This window comes from Schistocerca cancellata, chromosome 10 (assembly GCF_023864275.1).
Source record: "Schistocerca cancellata isolate TAMUIC-IGC-003103 chromosome 10, iqSchCanc2.1, whole genome shotgun sequence".
Taxonomy (NCBI): Eukaryota; Metazoa; Arthropoda; class Insecta; order Orthoptera; family Acrididae; genus Schistocerca; species Schistocerca cancellata.
In genome coordinates this window covers 134,298,939-134,318,701 of record NC_064635.1, presented here as the reverse complement: position 1 = coordinate 134,318,701, position 19,763 = coordinate 134,298,939, and the positions used below count along the sequence as shown (strand labels likewise).

The 19,763-nt window shown below is 41.5% G+C and overlaps 1 protein-coding gene across 2 annotated transcripts in view; it reads right to left on the bottom strand.

The window, feature by feature from the left end:
- The window catches only part of LOC126106361 (uncharacterized), a 126,381-nt gene extending 106,855 nt beyond the window's left edge, over positions 1-19,526 (bottom strand). Inside the window, exon 1 of one of the 2 annotated variants that reach the window (XM_049912612.1) lies at positions 19,378-19,526. The gene's annotated coding sequence lies outside the window, so the exon portion shown is untranslated. The remainder of the gene's footprint in view (positions 1-19,377) is intronic. The other variant, XM_049912613.1, reaches the window with a different exon arrangement.
- Positions 19,527-19,763: the final 237 nt, after the last annotated feature.

The following is a 19,763-nucleotide window of genomic DNA, read 5'->3' as shown; positions in this document are numbered from 1 at the left end:
AGCGACATACAGCTTGGTTATTAATGTTCTGTCTCGGAGGAAACGATTCATCGCTCAATAACGAAAGACTGTTATTACTTTCGCTGGAATCGGATGAACTCATTGTATCGCTCCGAGATAAAGTGCACTAATTGAAATAATATAATAAATACCTTTGTCTTCTAGATGCCACTGTTTGCAAGTAAATGTTTCACTGCTCAGCCCAATGAATATAGCACTTGTTCATCAGGTACTGACTGCAATCGTCATTCACTCCAACGCTGCCCCTTATATATCTACTTGCAACTTCATTTGTAATACAAATGAGACATTTTTACATAACCGATTACTTGCCAACGACCCCCAGCGACTCATCGGCCCTTGGCCGTGACGTCATGGCCGCCACATAGTGCTCCTTTGTGCCTTCGCCACATAGTGCTACTTCCACTTAACTGGCCTTTTTATGATTCTTTTATAATACCACATGGTAAATCTGACAATAATGGAAATTTATTTGCTATAATATATATCTAACTGTGTGTGAAAATTTAATTTACTGAGGTACTCTCAACTTTATGAATACCTCACAAAAAAGTGTGGGACATGCATTGCCAATATCTGCTAACTGGTAGGTAACAGGAGATAAAAAGTTCTTGTAATATGATACAATGGCATTTGTGGAATAGAAACAGTTGCTTAACCCTTCAAAATAAAGGCTTTTTCACAGAATACATTCCAAAATTTGGTATTTTCCTTAAGAATAAAAAATATTATTCAGTAAAACAAATTTTATTTGATAATACAAAGATACAAAATAAAGGCCATAACAATAAGTTAAGAATTTTTTGAGGTCCCTGCAATCAAAAATTATGAGTATATTTGTGTATAAAAAAACTGATGAAAGTTTGAGAAAAGTGTCTTTTCACAGTTCCCCCATAAACTGGAAGTTAACTTAAATGAAACTTCCTGGTGGATTAAAACTGTCTGCTGGCGTGGACTCAAATCCGGAATGTTCGCCTTTTGTGAGCATGTGCACTACCAACCAATCGTGAATCACGACCTGCCCTCAAAGCTTTACTTCAGCAGTATCCCTCTCCTCCACGTGAACGAGAGGTACCGTGTTAAGAGTCCCAGTGTGGCACATAGCTTTAATGTTTAATAGTTTCAAATCGACACACATTCTGTTCCAGAGTGAACATTCATTCTGATGCAACTTATGTGGTTGTAACCACAAAATATTCATGAAAGCAAGGAGCAACACAAAGACTTACAGTACAGTATTCAAAACAACAATGTCATTGTATTTCTGCCTTCAGCCTGCCTGCCTGTGTCTTGCACAAAGCTGTATAATGTGAAATTTGTTATTGGATTTTGTTTCTTCGCAGTATGTGGAGTAAGTGGTGGGAAACTTCCTCAACCAAGAACTTGGGACTGGTACCTGAAGATGGACAACCTCCTGTTTTTTATGGCGAACTATCTTTTCAATGTTTCAAATTGCATTTTGGAAAAGGACAAACACATTTCATAAAACAAGTTCTATAAAGTGAAAAATACTATTTTTCCCCTCTTTTCAATTGCCAAAGTTTTTTTGCAAGGAGCTGATCAACCTCATCAACTCTGTCCACCATGTTGTATACCACAATTGCTACTAGCTTTGACATCACACCTCTCTTATCTTCAATCAAATTGTCATAACTTTCCATCTTTAAAAAGCTGCAGATCCCCCTTTTCTATCATATTATATTAATATTGTAAATGCCAGCATCAGGAATTTTGTCCTGTACATCTGGTAATTTGGCTTACAATGCTTTGAAGTAAAGAATCAGTATGACACACTTGCATTTTATTACTGGCATCGTCTTCCCACTTGGAAATGTGTTTGGCACACCTGTTCACCTGTACGAGCACTTCCACCAAGTCGTCATGATCACCAGTTAAACGGTAATTAAACAACAATAAAAGACTTTTCAACCTGCTCCTCAGTAAAGAGTATAATGAACACTAATACTCTCAGGGTGGCCCAGCAGCAACAGCTGGTCAATTAGCAGACTTTGTAAAATGAGGGAAACAAATTCTAATGAAACTCTGTTCTAGTTTTGTCTCTTCCAAAACTCATTTTGAACATCACAGCAGACAACAGAATGCAGGAACTCTGTATGTTACTGCCATAAAATCTGAACAAACCATAGCATGCTGGGCATTCCATAGATACTAACAAAGCACATCACACTCAAGGAACTAATGTTACTGATTTTAAAAAGGAATGCTAACTGTATTATAAGCAAGAATATTAATTTCAATGGCACACATGATAGGAAGATAGCCTGCCACAACATATTATAATTAACACAGTATATTAGCTAGTTTGGCGAACTGTCATAAACAAAGCAAGCCCAATGGAGAGAATAAGAAGAGGAGAAAAAATGGGCGGGTGCATTGGCAGAGGGTGGCAAACAAAGAGGATGTGAGTCTTCCACCCTCTTCATTTGCCACCCTCTTCCAATGCACCCACCCATCTTTCCCTGCTCTTCTCCTTTCTCATTCCTTTTTTCCAACCTTCCTGTCCCATAACGCTGCGCCAGTCAGCATTCTAGTCCCTGCACGCTCTGCCAGACAGCACTCCCAGCCCCCACGAATACACTGCTATCCTCTTCCCTGCTCCCTCAGACTGCTACTTCCCTTCCAAGTGAGTTGCATTCTGGTCTGAGCTGCCAGAGTTGGGGGTCATGTGTGCGTGAGATGTGCTTCCTTGTGTGAATTAATGATGTATGTTTCTCTTTCTTCTTCTGATGAAGGCTGTGGCAAAATGCTAACTGTCTGAGTGCCTCAACTGTGCCCATCTGCAATTTAACCTGTCATCTCTACAGTAAATAGCAATCTACCTTTTCCTACATTGCTAACTCAATTCATATCAGCTGTAAACTGAAAAATTGAGTTCTAATTCTGTGCTGCGTTGTACGCAGAAGCTTTTCTGTCTCAAGGAAAATTATTATATTTGAACTGAGAATACATTCCAGATTACTGGAACAAACTGATGTTAAGGTTATTGGTGTATTTCTGTGGGTTTGTTCTTTTACCCTTCTTATACTTTGGAGTCATCTGTGTTTTATCTAGGCACTTTGAGACTTTGCGCTGGGTGAGAAATTCGTGAAAAATGCTGGTTAAATAAGGGGGCCAATGTTGTAGCATACTCTGTGTAAGACCAAATTGGGATTCCACCTCGACATGGCGACTTGTTTTAAACTCTCAGTTGCTTCTCTACTCCAGGGATACCTGTTACTATGTTCTCCATATGGGAGTCTGTGCAACAGTCAAACTACAGTATGCTTATACGGTTCTCCTGCTAAGTGCTTTCTTTAAAAGTGAAATTTAAAGTTTGCGCTTTCATTTTACTGTCTTCTACTGACACACCAACCGACCTTTCACTAACGTCTGAAGGTAGAAATTTTATGATACGCACATAGATCGTCTTACAAATGCACGAATTTCTAACTTTTGCCAGTCAGCAGTTGTGCATTCATATTTGAACGAGGGTGCAACAATCACCACTTCCTCAGCGGTTACCAAATTTTATTATCAAACAATGGTGGTTCTTTTCTGTCCTTAATCCATTTTCTCAGCATATACTTACCCATGGCACAATTTACAGTCAGTTTGAACTCTACCCATAATTATTCTATGTCCACCACATTAGCACAAAATGATGTCCATTCATTGTCCAAGTGGGCTGCTAACATCTGCTTCCTGCTTTTTCTAGCATAATTACTCTCACAGCCCTCTTGATGGATTTATTACTTTAATAACCCTCATTGCTTTGATGACATCATGATCACTAACCCCTGTCTCTATACTGACACTGTTGATAAGGTCAGGCCCGAATGTAGCTATAAGGTCTAAAATATTTCCATTGCCGCCGAAGTAGCTGGCCAAGACAGTGTTCAGAAAACTGTGTTCAAAAGTACTTCAAAAGCTATCTGTCCATCCCACCTGCAATAAATCCATAGATGTCCCAGTTGATACTCAGAAGATTAAAGTTGCCTCAACAAATATTGCACGATTTGGATATTTCCGTGCTGCTGAGTGCAAGGTTTCTTTGACTTAATCTACAACTTAAGGCAGTACTGGATGGCCAATAAAAACATCAGATAATTAACTTTACTTCACTTAGGCGGCTAACTTCACAGTCAGACTGAATTTCAGCCTTAATATACATTATTTTGTCAACTGCGATGTACACTTCTCCTCCTATGGCATTTAATAGCTCTCTTTGATATATATGTTGCATACCTTGCTAAATGTTTTCGAGCTTTCTACTTTGTGTTTCAGCCAGTTTTCGGATCTCAGACTATATTGAATGTGAAAAATTTATTACAGAGCAGTAAATTCAGAAACTTTGTTATGAATATTTCGACAATTTACTGTTAAAATTTAACTTTGAGTAGTGCACCCTGCTCTATCAAGGTGTGTCCTACAAATGTCCACCCCATAATGCAGTCCACAAACCTGTAACAAAGACCGTCACAGAATCGATGGAGCATTCGGTTCAGACACTCCACTTGGTTCCAAACCAAAGTATCCTAATCAACTCTGAACGACACAGTAAACTGTGAGTTCTGCTTGCAGCCTGTGAATGAATCCAGCTACCTTTGCCACTTCCACCAGCTGCTCGTACGAACTGGAAGTAGCCTCAGAAGCAAAGTGACAGGCGTCATAAGTGTGACGTGAGCAACAACTCACAGGCAACTGCCCCCTTCACCCTCGATAGCCGCAGGCAAAGCCTCCACTGATGTCCCCCAGCAGACATACCGAGCACAAGTGGACTGCTTTCAGGCCCTGAACACTACTTCCCTAAGGGGCACCATAACATGCCTAGCTTTAGAACTCCAAATAACTACCAAATCTTCCCAGTGCCTGGTCAGACCCTGGTGAAGAAGTTGTCACCTGTCCACTCACAGGTTGAATGGGCAAGGCCAGATGGCCAGTCTCCAAATGGACATGACACAATATGAACTGCTGCAGACACTAAAATCCCTGCATGAAGAAAAATTGCCAAGTTCTGTATTCATGAACATGGTTTTTTGCATGCTGCCCATGGCATTGGAATCACACAAGGAAAATGAAAAACACTGAGTCACTGGATACTAGATGCAGTTAAAACATACCCCCTTAACTGGTAATTATATACAGGTTACGCCTGAACATTGTGCTCAGTTTCAGTGTTATTTGCATCAAATAGCTGCTGTGGTAACACACAAAAAATTCGACAATTTTGCAATAGTGGTTAGTATTCACTGTTTTACACATCGGGCATCATCCTTCAAAAAATACGGATCAACAATGATACACACCACAGCTGCACATCATACCATGACTTCTGGAATCGCCTGGGGTGTTCGTCTAAACGTCATATTTTCCTGAGTCCGAGATTAAAAGGTTTGCTTCTCAACATACCTAGTCATGAAAAAGTTTACTTTAACTGACAAATGGTTCAAATGGCTCTGAGCACTATGGGACTCAACTGCTGTGGTCATAAGTCCCCTAGAACTTAGAACTACTTAAACCTAACTAACCTAAGGACAGCACACAACACCCAGCCATCACGAGGCAGAGAAAATCCCTGACCCCGCCGGGAATCGAACCCGGGAACCCGGGCGTGGGACGCGAGAACGCTACCGCACGACCACGAGATGCGGGCCTTTAACTGACACTGACAAGTGATGGAGAAACAGCAGTTCTCCACTGCAAGAATGTCAATGCAGTTGGCAAGTATGTTTTGACAATCTGTGTCAACTGTTTAACCACCAGCAGTTTATAAGATTCAACTTAGAATCATCTGGTAAGTAATCCAATGAATGTCGTGAGAATTTCAAAGATTATTTCAGTTAAAATTTCTGGCATGTGATGCCAATTGGGAGATTACCTATGAGTGACATAATCTTTCTAATCAAAAGTAATCATCACCATTCTGTAAGCACTAAGTTGAATTTGTATTACATGTAACTTAACACCTCTTCTGTTGAAATTATTATTGTGTTTGCAAATCACTATGGCCCCTCTATACATAAGTGCATGATAATGTGTTATCTTTGTTAAAACACTCTTCTCACCGAACTTTTTTCCTGTTTTTCCATATTTGAAAATATGTTCTGCTACATCCTATTTGTCAGTATGTGCAGTGCAAAAGTTCCTTCAGTATTTGACTAAAAGGGCATTACCTTTCTTTTCACTGTTCCAATGTATGCTTGCTTGCAACTAAAAGGAATTTTATACACCCCAGTTGTTGATAGTGGATGCTGTACATCTTTTGCTGCTTTTAAACTTCCTTTTATCTTCTTCGTGGGTCTACACACAGTTTCACCCTATGCTTGGCTAATGTGATATGTGACCCTGGTAATAAACAGGAGGGAAAACTTTTCCAATTTGGCGACCGTTGTTCCATTTTTGCCTGGCTTCCTCTCTTCTTGGGGCAGTGTGTCCGTTTCACTTCCTTACTGGAGTAACCACTTTTCTTGAAAGCTGTCCGTAAGTAGTTAAGCTGATATTATAAATAAATCAGATTCTATGTCCACAAAGATATTAATGATATCTCTTTTTTGTCTTTGGTGATGGCTGCATTCCTTATGGCGATATCAGTGTGCGTCGCTTTCCTGTACACCTTATAGTCACTTATTTGATTACAGACACATCCATAAAATTAACTTGCCCACTGCTATCTTTCTCCATTGTAAATGGAAATTTTGGGTTGATGCTACTCATACACACCAAGAAGCCATCCAACTCTTCTTCACCATGTGCCCTTACTCCAAAAATATCATCCACACAGCTGGTTTTTCTTTTTTTGGCTGTCTGCAATACTCGTCGTCTGACAATTTCCATAAACAAACTAGCAATAGATGGAATAAGAGGGCTGCCCAAGGCTGCCCCGTCAATTTGGTTGTAAAATTTAATGCTGCAGTGAAAACAGGATGTAGTGACACATTGTATAAATAAAGCTACTGTATCAGCTGGAAACATATCTGCTATACATGAAACAGGTTCATTCACAGGAATCATCATAAATAAGGACACAAGATCAAAGCTAACAAGAGTACATTCAGGCTAATGTTAATCTCCTTTAATTGTTCAATACAATGTCCTGAGTTTTTAGTAACTTTGTTCTACCAATGTGTGGTTGCAACAATGAGGCTAAATATTAAGCTACCTTGCAGGGGAGCGACCCTATAGCAATCAGAATAGGTCTCTAATAAATCTCTGGCTTGTACACTTGTTGTAATCCACACAGTCTGGGCAGGTAAGCTTTTCTCCTGCAGAGTTGCTTCTCATCAACTGAAAAGGAAGAAGATGCTTTCACCAGTTGATTAGTAATTCTTAAAACTTCCGTCGTAGGATCTTTCTGAAGCTTTTTACATGTAGTCAGATCCCAAGAATCATTTAATCTTCTTCACTCTTCACCACAACAACGATATCTGCATTAATATCTCTGAAAATCTTCCTTTCTGCTTGTGACAAATTATAGTTAGATACACTTGCTTTTACATAGTACTCTAGCTGTTTATGTCCAAATTTTATCCTTGAACTGTTGTGATAACAGATGGATCCGTGCCTCAACATTTGTTATAATGTCCTATGCACGAACCTTGAGAGACGTCACAGCAAAACTGATGTAAACACCGGATATGAAGGCCTACACTGTATGAATTGTAATGTCTGTGCATGCTGCTGCACTGTACCTTAGGGACTGTGTTTAGATGATAGGCACACTTGTTCCACGATCTCACAAGTTCGAACAACCCTTCCCTGACTTGGTGATAGTCAGTACAAGACACTACCAATGGCACTCCACCATCTCACCCACTTGAGAATACTGTGTCGCTCAGGTACATCCGAACGGTGACCATTATTGTCCCACTGCAATGCTTGCTGAGCTCCATGACAGAAGCAGTTCAGATAGTTTCCAATTACAACCCATCTGCATAAACTGCAATGGCACAGCATCCGACAAGCATTCTGTCAGAGTTGCCAGCTCCAATTGGGTAGATACAGTATGTACCACCCTGTATGTGAAAACGTACTGACAAATTATGCACTAAATAATGGTAAGGATCAGAGATGGGTTGTTCTTCAACTAACGGGTCCAAAGGAATGGTTCATCAAGGTGAACGGAACGAGTGATGAACGAATTCTAAGGAATGGTCTTTCACAGTTCACTTTGATCGCAGCTTTCTGCTTATAGTTTCGGGGAACGGGAAACGGTTGGCCTCATTCTTGCTATGGCACGTCGGCCAGTCTCGTTCCAGTCTTGGTTCTGTTCCCGTCGGTCTCAGTTGCGGCTTTCTGCTTACAGTTCCCGGGAAGGGGAAACGGTCGGTCTCATTACCGCAAAGCCACATCGGCCGGTTTAGTTCCAGCCTCGGGCCCGTTCTCATCTGTCTCGATCTTGCTCGGTCATATTCGTCCTTCTTCACGTGGCCACTCACAGTTCCACTGCTGATTGCTCACAGGTAGTTCAGTATAGAGTTGTTTGTTTTGTTTGCTGCGCACGCCCATTCTATTTTGTTTCAAACCCTTTTGAGCTCTGAACTTCTGGTTCTTTTCGTATTCTATTCAGCGGCCATGACCAATAGTTAAAATGTATTTTATAACTATGTAAATTTCATAAAATTACGTGGTATGTAATATGTACACCTTTTCAGGTAACAAAATGGCACATCAGCTTACTTCACTATTTCGATAAACAGCAGAAGAAATACTTGTAAAAAGGCAAGATTTTTTGTTATTACACATGCAAAGGAAGTCAGCACGGCACACACGAGTGGCCATTTTCCATCTTTTTTTTTGTCCAAGGTAAAAGTGTGTGTTCATTGTTATGGATGGCAAACTGACTTACAACTGAATGAAGTCCACGTTCCATAATCGAGTATCTAGTGCCACATTTTGTAAAGATAATATGATAACTTCTACAATATTATTTCAGTGGTACAGGGTGGCACACGAAAAATCAGCCTCGAGTACTAGACTGCTCATTGTTGTCTACCAATCGTCTACTATTGTTTCAAAGTTGTTATTTGCATTAGCTTATTTGTTATTTATTCACTGCTTAATTATTACATTCTGCTCGTAGTGGTCAACAAATCCTGCGTAACTGGTGGGCAGTCTGTACTCTGGACTGGTTTTTCGTGCACCACCTTATATTATTTCACTGCGATCAGCCACATAACGCTACAGTTGGCCAAACGAGAGGTTCTGCAGAATCACGAAAATTACAAGTGTGTGAGAATTCTGTTATGAATAAAAACTATGTTCTCCAGGGCGGAGGCAAGTGCCCCCTATTGGCACCTTCCATCTTCAGTCACCTATTCTACTACAGTCACCTATTCTACTACAGTCACCTATTCTACTACAGTCACCTATTCTACTACAGTCACCTATTCTACTAATTTTCAATTTTTCATATGAATCGTATACCAAAGCACAAATGAACAGTGAACCAGTAAAAATGAATAGTCCAAAAATGAGCAATTACCAGTGAACTAGTTCCCAAGGATGAACGAGTTTGCCCATTCCTAGTAAAGATCCACAAAGCCAAATACATCACAACAATTCTAGATGAAGTAATCCATATTTACTATACAGCAGTTTAAAACCTGCAGCCATGGTATACACTGCATGAGGAACAACTGCCAAAGAACAATAACTAAGAATTCCCTATCCAGTTATGAGTGAGTAGCCCACTTGGCCTAAACCTAGACAAGCACTTGATTTGTGTGGTTAATAAATACTGCAAGGAAAGCTTTTCTATCTTAGATTTAAAAATAGCTATGATTCTATAATTATATGACACATGGAAACATACTGACAAACTATACACTAATTAACTGTATGGTTCCACAAATCCAACCAGTGTGCTTGATTACAATTCTGCATGAAGTAACCCTTATTTAATACTTGGAAATTTGACATTCTATGGCTATTATATGCATTTATTGTCAGTTATTCCTCAAAATGTACTGCCATATGTGGGAACATTGTACAAACACAATTACAAAAGATATAGCAGTGGGCCTAAAAAATATTGACAGTAATGCAGTGGAAATTGTTTCAGGAACTGCAGTTATGCAGACAGTAGTGGAAAAGAACAGGGGGGAATATATACACAAGACACTGCTCGATACTTTGGTTGGGGGTATTCTGTTTATAAGACACACTTTGAAAAAGATCTGATTATGTGGCATAAAGTGTAGGATGTGTTTCAAGACAGGTACTTAAGGTCTGAACTTGATTGTTCTCACTGTCTATTTGATTTAGGTTTTGGTAAGAGCGGGTGGCAGACTTGATTTCTTTCCAGTTTGATTTGCAGTGGGAGTTCATTCTCATTTGGATTTAATACAGCTGTTGACTGAATAATATGGCAATTCCAATCCCTCCCAGGTAGAAGTAAGTGGCTTCACAAAACCTGATCTGTCAGAACTGGCTGAGAGAAAAGCAGGTAGCCCACACAGTCACTGAGGAATCTAGTATATGCAATGTAACTAGCATGAAATTCTGTTAATCAAATGTGAATGGATGTCTTGCTGCTGTAATGTAGCACTATCATTTATTCTGAACAATTTCTCAGCCAATACTTCTGCTCTATCCATCCCCCATAGCTCCCGCACAAACCACTAAACAGAGCACTTCAAAACAAATGCAGTGATAACCAATAACGGTAAAAGTGCAAGTACGGGGTACCACACATTTTCCACTGCTTGCTGCTCTTGGTAATGATTTGCGTGATAAATGATGGGACATTGAATTAGTTTCATGGGGCTAAAGGGGCCAAACAACTAGGTCATCAATCCCTCCCTCCTATGCATATCAAGTCTGGAAAAGTCCTCGGGGAGGAGGGACACGGAAGACGAATCCTTATGAACCCAGTTGTAACTAAGAATCACTACAACCAAGAGAAAAAAGCAAATAGAAGTGATAGAGGGGTAAGAGAGTGAAGGCAGGTGAGATGCTCCACCCAGAAAGCAGATGGATGTCCTCAGGACAAGTTATGCAATGTGTGACGCACCTTCTGCACCTGACCAATGTTTCCTCACTCCCCTGCCTCCCCACTACCACAAGAAAACTAGCAATGTAGACAAGTTGGTTGGTTGGTTTGGCCCATTACCACACGAAAACTAGTAATGTGGACAAGTTGGTTGGTTTGGAGGGGGACAGGGGAGGGTCAGATGAAACACCAAGGTCATTGGTCCCACAATCTAAGGTGACAGAAACTATGGGACAACAGAACAAACGCACAGTCCAGTCAACAGGAAAGGAAACTGAAAACAAAGGCGCAAAATAAATGTTGGGACAGCAGGAAGAGTAAAGAACAGGAAAGGGAGGGGGTGGTGGTGGTGGTGGTGGTGGTGGTGGTGGTGGTGGTGGGGAAGGGCAACAGCAGGGTGTGCTCCGAAGATGCTACACACGATGGGGAACCAGAACCGCCATCAAACCATCACAATTCTCACATCATATCATTATCATGACAAAGTGGGGACAACACCGGGATTTGTGATTTTTGAGAGTGTGAATTTGTGTTTTTGTTGCATTTTACAAAAATGGAACAAAAGAATTTAGGGGAGTGTTATGTAATAAAGTTTTGTATTGAACTTAGGGAATCTGTGAGTATGATCATTGAAAAATTAAAACAGGCCTGTGGAGAACATTTTTGATCAAGAGCAGAAGTTTTTCACTGGCACAAATCACTTTTCAAAGGCCAAGAACCCACTGAAGATGTTTTGGACATTGCAGATGGGCTCTCCAATGCCATAAGCGACATCTGTTGATAGAACACCTCTTTGCCTTTACACGACTCCATGCCTGGGTCTGATTGCTAATAAAATCGAAGAAACAAGAATGTTAGGGACAATATGTCAGTACAATTTGACCGCACACCCCTTGTTTGCAGGTTTGGCCAAAGGCTCACTGCCTCTCTATGGAAACAGTCCCCACAGGTGTACCCAGTGTTTCCTTAATTGTGTTGACTACTCTGATGCAGTTGCTGCTGCCAAACCTTATGCTCTAGCCTCTACATCATCAGCAAATTATCAGCCTGTATTTCGTGTCCTCAAACAGTGGATGGAGTGAATAATGAGACTGATTTTTTAGCTACCTAAGTTCTTCTTTTTTTGAAACAACAATGGATATAAGCAGAAACAAAGTCAATGCCTGTTCCAGCAATAATATACTTACCATAGTCCTGACTTGACCACTGTGCACTACCTATTTGAGCACATTTATTGTTTCATTCATCAATGAGCTCTACACTACACGCCAAAAAATGAAGAAGGGGAGGGAAGGGGGAACACACAAAAAGAGAGAGAGAGAGAGAGAGAGAGAGAGAGAGAGAGAGAGAGAGAGAGAGCTTTGAATCACTGCAACCGGAGAATGGAAATGGGAAACACTGGAAGTGCCAAAATTGTTCAATGTTAAGATTTTCATGGAAATCTTTGTACATGCCAAGGCAAATTACATGGGAAAGGTTGGAAGTACCACAAAGGTTTCCTTTTAGCTCACAAGACAGGTGTGTGATAGATGCAGGAGAATGGATGTTCCATCGGCAGAGGCACAGTGAACACTGAATGAGCCACGCGCCTAAAGGCAGCAATTGTTGTAACATGTGTCTGGTGTGCGGCCCTACCATTGTAATACTTTGAATATTGTTTTGATACGGTTTATTGCTATTATGGAAAGGAAATGTTACTGACTTGAAAAGACACTCAGAGATTAGAATTCATGGAAGCCCATATTCAACGTACAAAGGGGCAGCTGTTAATCCTAAGCAGCCACCAACACATGATGTAGGTTCGAACTGTAGGTATTGCGGTGTGTTTTGCCTTAAAAAATAAAATATCTATAAAGAATATTCAGGATGGAATGTAACAATATTATGGAACAGAAAGTTGCCACTCACCATATAACAGAGATGCTAAGTTGCAAACAGACTGTCACAAATAAGCTTTCAGCCAACAAGACCTTTGTCAAACACAGACGACCCACACTCGCAAACACGACCCACACACACATGATCCTGTGTGTGTGTGTGTGTGTGTGTGTGTGTGTGTGTGTGTGTGTGTGTGTTTTTCCCCCCCTCCCCCTATGTTTGACAAAGGCCTTGTTGGCCGATAGCTTATTTGTGACAATGTTTTTGTTGTGCCTATCTGCGACTCAGCATCTCCGCTATATGGTGATGGTTGGTTGGTTTAAAGGATGGGAGGAAAGCACCCAACTGCGAGGTCATTGGTCCCTTGTTTCCAGTAAAATAATTACACAAGGGAAAGAAGAACAGAAAGCACACATACAGCACAATAACACGAGAATGAAAGAACCAGAACGACGGGACAACCAAGACTACTATGGACAAAACAGGAAAAGAAAACTCAGAGAGAAGCAAGAAACAGGTAGCAGGGATAAGAACAAGATAGCAGATGACCGTGGCTGGCCGATCACGAGAATTTAAAAGGAAAAGCCAGGTACTCTGTGACACATTAAAACACCCAGTCTAAAAGCATTGTAGTGGAGAAGACAAAGGGACAAAGGACATGCGCAAAAACCACTATAGAATGATAAAACCCACCATCACGTGTAAAATGTAAAAGTAAATTAGCTGATGAGGCATTATCAGCTAAAATTAATGGCAACGAGTCCGGTAACTGAAGAGTCCGTTGCAAGGCAGCCAAAGGAGGACACCTCACCGAGATATGGCCCACTGTCGGCCGGACGCCGCACCGACACTGAGGTGGGTCATCACAACGCTGGAGGTAGCTGTGTGTCGCCCAAGCGTAGCCAATGCAGAGCCGACAGAGAACCACAGAGTCCCTGCGAGAGGCCCGCGTGAAGGTCTTCCACAAATTCGTAGTCTCCTTAATGGCACACAATTTGTTGTGCAGACTGAGGTTGTGCAGACTGAGGTTATGCCATTCCATCCACCAAAGCCGCAAAACCTTGGGGCGTAATACTGAATGCAGGTCAGCTGCAGAGAAGCCGATCTCTATAAGCTGTATACGCTTAGCCTGTTTGGCCAGCCTGTCGACAAGTTCGCTGCCTGAGATTCTGACGTGACCTGAGGTCCAGACATACACCACTGAACGACCGGACCATTCCGGGGCATAGATGGACTCCTGGATGGTTGCTACCAAAGATGACGAGGGTAGCACTCGTCGACAGCTAGTAGGCTGCTCAAGGAGACAGTACACAGAAGAAATGATTCCCCAGGGCATGAATGGATGTGCTCAAGAGCACGAGATATAGCCATCAGCTTGGCAGTGAAAACACTGTAGACATCGGGCAAGGAATGCTGTTCAATATGTCCTCCATGGACATATGCGAAGCCGACGAGATCATCAGCCATCGTGCCATCGGTATAACCCACTCCGTGGCCTCAGTACATGTCAAGAATCGATAGGAAGAGGCAGTGGAGAGCCGCCTGGTTAACTGAGTCCTTAGGGTCATGTGAAAGGTCCAGATGAAGCCGTGGCCTAAGTTTACACCACGGAGGTGTACGTGAATGGACCTCAAGTAGAGCAGACTTCAGTTTGGAAAGAAGGGATCGGGCATGAACTGCAGTTGGAAGCCCTGACCTGGGCTGCCGATGTGGGAGATGAACCGCTGTGGGTGGGAAAAGCAGATGGTAATTCGGATGTGCAGGAGAACTACGAACGTGTGCAACTGAACCGACCAGCCAGTTGTGCATGCCTAACCTGCAATGGAGCGACTCTGGCCTCCACCAGGACATTGGTCACCGCACTTGTCCTAAAAGCTCCAGTCGTTAGGTGAACACCACAGTGGTGCACTGGGTCGAGTATATGCAATGCTGAGGGCACTGCCAAACCATAAACCACACTCGCATAGTCAAGGCGAAATTGAACAAGGGCTCTGTAGAACTGCAGCAGTGTAGAGTGATCTGCATCCCAGATGGTGTTGCTCAGGCAGCAGAGGGCATTGAGGCGCTGCCAGCACTTCGCTTAAGCTGACGAAGGTGAAGAAGCCAAGTCAATCAGGCATCGAAAACCAGTCCTAAGAATCGATATGTCTCCACTACAGTGAGTGGATCGTCATTAAGGTAACGATCTGGTTGCGGATGAACAGTATGACGCCGACAGAAGTTCATAACACATGACTTTGCGGCCAAAAACTGGAAACCGTGGGCTAGAGCCGATGACTTCATATAGTGGATGGCTCCCTGTAGGCACCGCTCAGCGACACCAGTACTGGTGGAGCAGTAAAAAATGCACAAGTCATCTGCATACAGAGAAGGTGAGACAGACAGCCCTACAGCTGATGCTAGACAATTAATGGCCACTAAAAACACAGAGACACTCAATACAGAGCCCTGTGGGACCCCATTCTCCTGGATAGGGCGGGATCTCATTCTCCTGGAATTGAGGGGGGGGGGGGGGGGGGGGAGACTCTGGGAGGCACCAACTTGGAGGCCTCGGAGACCCCACTCATATATTGTGGAAAGGATATGATGTCACCAGGTCGTGTCATATGCTTTTCGTAAATCAAAAAAGACGGCAACCAGGTGTTGGCATCTGGAAAAGGCTGTTCAGATGGCAGACTCGAGGGACACAAGATTATCGGTGGTAGAGCGAACCAGGTGGAAGCCACCCTGACAAGGAGCCAGTAGGCCACATGACTCCAGGACCCAACCCAACTGCAAATACACCATACGTTCCAGCAGCTTACAAAGAACATTGATGAGGCTGATGGGCCGATAGCTATCCTCATAAAGCAGGTTTTTACCGGGTTTGAGCACTGGAATGAGGGTGCTCTCCCACCACTGCGATGGAAATACACCATTGCACCAGATCCAGTTGAAGAAGACAAGGAGATGTCGCTTGTAGTCAGATGAAGAGATGTTTAATCATCTGAATGTGGATCCAATCTGGCCCAGGTGCAGTGAGGAGCTCCCACTCTGTAAATGGGACGTTATAAGATTTACTGTGGCATGTAGTGAACAAGAGGACTTTCCCTTCTAACCACCATTTGAAAGTGCGAAAGGCTGGGGGTAATTCTCCAAAGCAGAGGCTCGAGCATAGTGCTCAGCAAAGTGCTACAATTTTCATTGTTTTATATGTAGGTATTGGTGTTTTGGTATCGTTAGCTGTGGTCAAGGGACATGTCTGATTCCAATTTTTGTAGTTTTTGCTGTAGGCATTAGTGTTTTGGTATCGACAGATGCGGTTGAACTACGCACATCAAGTGAATTGTCTGATTCCTGTAGATTTTGTAATTTTTTTGTTCATCATTTTGGGGTCGTGGTGTGTGTTTATTTTTTACTGTTATATTTAGCTTGTGCCCTCCCTAAAACCCCCACTTTCCCACAGTTGTCCCGTTAGTTTGATTGTATTTTTGGAGGGAGATGTTATTGTCTTATTTATACGTGTTTTCTGCCATGTGTATGTAGTAACATCTTAGTCGCCATATTGGAGACACTTAGAATAGCCCTTTCCACCATATTGATGACGTCGACGCTTCCGTTGACCCCAAATTAGTAAGAAACAACTTCAACAAAGACATACATTACTCTTAAAAGTTAAAAAAAAGTTTTTTTTAAAATAAAACCCATACAATGTAAAAGTGGAAGCTCTCCTCTACAGAGAATATAGCAATACATGGTACTAATCCACAGAAAAAAATCTAACTTTTCTGGATTGGCATTTCCGAAAAAAAAAAAAAAAAAAAAAAAAAATTATTAATTCTGTAAATTATAAAAAAATTCAAAATGTGACAGTAAAAGAACTTTGACAGATATGTGCAAATGGAGCATACCACTGTTATCACAAAGCAATTATCTTTCAAATAAAAAAACTCAAACAAAATATCTAGAACGGTTAGCATTTTCAACACTTTTCCGAAATTCGCCAACTTCTAAATGGTCTTCACAGTGTCATCTTTGGAGGCCTGTAACTCGGGGCAGGAATTTTTTTGGAGAAAACAAAAACAATACATGTTTCTTACTTACTCCTGAATTTTAACATATGCTAAATTCAATAACATCCAAGACTGTGAAGGTAACCCCCCAGCCTAAAACAATAAGGATTATGCCATTAGACCTTATATTTCACTAAATGCAAATTGCTTGTAGTATAACTTCCATAGGGTTATCCCCCTATTTTCCTACACATTCAGCATTTTCCACTTCCTGTCTTCAACTGACAAATATACTATTTTGAATAATTCCGTTTGGATGATTACTTGGAAGAGAATTCTCGAAAATTATTGTTTGGGTTTTTATAATGAAGACATATTTGGTTCTGATGAAAAAAAAAAGCAATAATCATTACCTGTCAACAAATATTCACTCAAAAATTAATTTTTGAGCCTATAAACATATTCGATACAATGACTGGAAAAGTAAGAGATAAATAAACATTTGTTGCACTTACAATGTCATAGGCTACACAACAAATTACCTATTTAATATAGGCTACATATGTTGTTTGTTTTCTGTAGCTATTTATTTGTGTAACAATTGCAACTCTCAAAAAAAGCAAAACCTGATTTTTTTTATATATTTACTATTAACTAAACCAAAGTGTAGCTCTGAAAATAGAATACAAACCAATATGATTTACTATGGTTAAATCTTCGAAATTGGGGCGTAGACACTCAACATAATAGCCTACACTGAAGAGCCAAAGAAAGTGGTACACCTGCCTAATATCATGTAGGGCCCCCACAAGTGCACACACTTTCTGCAACACGACGTGGTATGGACTCGACTAATGTCTGTAGTAATGCTAGAGGGAACTGACACCATGAATTCTGCAGTGGTACCCACAAATCCATAAGAGTACAATGGGGTGGAGATCTCTTCTGAATAGCATGTTGCAAGGCACCCCAGATATGTTCAATAATTTTTTACGTCTGGGGAGCCCGGCTGCCAGCAGAAGTGTTTAAACTCAGAACAGTGTTCCTGGAGACACTCTGTAGCACTTCTGGACATGTGCAGTGTCGCATTGACCTGCTGGAATTGCCAAAGTCCGTCAGAATGCACAATGGACACGAATGGATGCAGGTGATCACACAGGATGCTTACATACGTGTCAACTGTCAGAGTCGCATCAGGGGTCCCATATCACACCAACTGCACATGCCCCACACCATTACAGAGCCTCCACCAGATTAACCAGTCCCCTGCTGACATGCAGGGTCCATGCATTCATGAGGTTGTCTCCATACCTGTACATATTCACCGTTCGATACAATATGAAACAAGACTCGTTTGACCAGGCAACATATTTCCAGTCATTGAAACTCCAATGTCGGTGTTAACGGGCCCCCGCAAGGTATAAAGCTTTATGTTATGTAGTCATCATGGCTACACGAGTGGGCCTTAGGCTCCGAAAGCCCCGTATCCATGGTGTTTTGTTGAATGATTTGCTTGTTGATGGCCCAGCATTGAAGTCTGCAGCAATTTGCGGAAGGGTTGCACTTGTCACATTGAACGATTCTCTTCGGTAGTCATTGGTCCCGTTCCTGCAGGATCTTTTTACAGCCATAGGGATGTCTGAGATTTCATGTTTCACCGTATTCCTGATATTCATGGCACACTCATTAAATAGTCGTACACTGAAATACCCACTTATCGCTACCTCGAAGATGCTGTGTCCAATTGCTCGCGCGCTGATTATAACACGTTCAAACTCACTTTTTACCTCGATAACCTGCCATTGTAGCAGCAGTAACTGATCTAACAACTGCGCCAGAAACTTGTCTTACACAGGCGTTGCAGACCAAAGCACGTATTCTGCCTGTTTACATATTTCTGTACTTGAATACGCATACCAGTACCAGTTTCTTTCGCGCTTCAGTGTGTGTAAACATAACTCATTTACAAAGCACAAAAATGGATGCACGATACGATACTGCAACTAAAATTTCTGATCTCTTACCCAGTGGCATAAAATGCTCGACAAACAGTAAAGTAAAATTTAAGAAAAAAATGGAATGAGTGGTCGTTAGGAATTACTAACTCAAATCTGCAAATTAAAAAAAAAGTATAGATGATCAGCTTGCAGACATATTTGCAAATTAATTTGCGACATGTAAAATGACAATGACTCGTTCCACATCATTACGATTTATAAATTATAAATGCGACATAAAACCAATTTAGCTCAGGAATGTTTATTGCATCTAGCTTCCCCCCCCCCCTCTAGCTTATCCGATTAATATGGGTAATAACAAAGTACTGAATATTTCATCCAATAGGCTTACATTATTAAGCCTACTTCCATTTCAAAGACAACTCTGTGACTGTATTTTATAGGAAACATACAGCAACGGGCGTTTGTTTCTCTTACAATATACGTATAATAAGCATCAAGCGATAACTGTTCCGAAGAGAAACGTATATAAACATACCTTACCAGCAGCACAGCGTCGTTTACTGTTTCGATGATACAAAATTACCACATACAACGACGCGCGATTTTCAACCGACACAACTACCGGTCAAGCACTCCAACAGCCTTATCGTGATACGTGATTGGAGAATCGCGAGCACGCGCGTTCAAAATTCTATCAAAGACGCAAATATAAACACAACAAAGATAAAAGATCCATCCACGAACACACCAAAGATAACAGACCGCTCATATGCAACGATGTCTGCGCAGTTATTAGCACATTTACTTCTTATACTGTGACAGTGAATTCTCAGTCCGCCTCCGTAGCATAGTGATACAGTTACCGTCTACCACACAGGGCGTCCGGGTTCCATTCCCGGCAGGGGACTGGGTGTTGTGTGT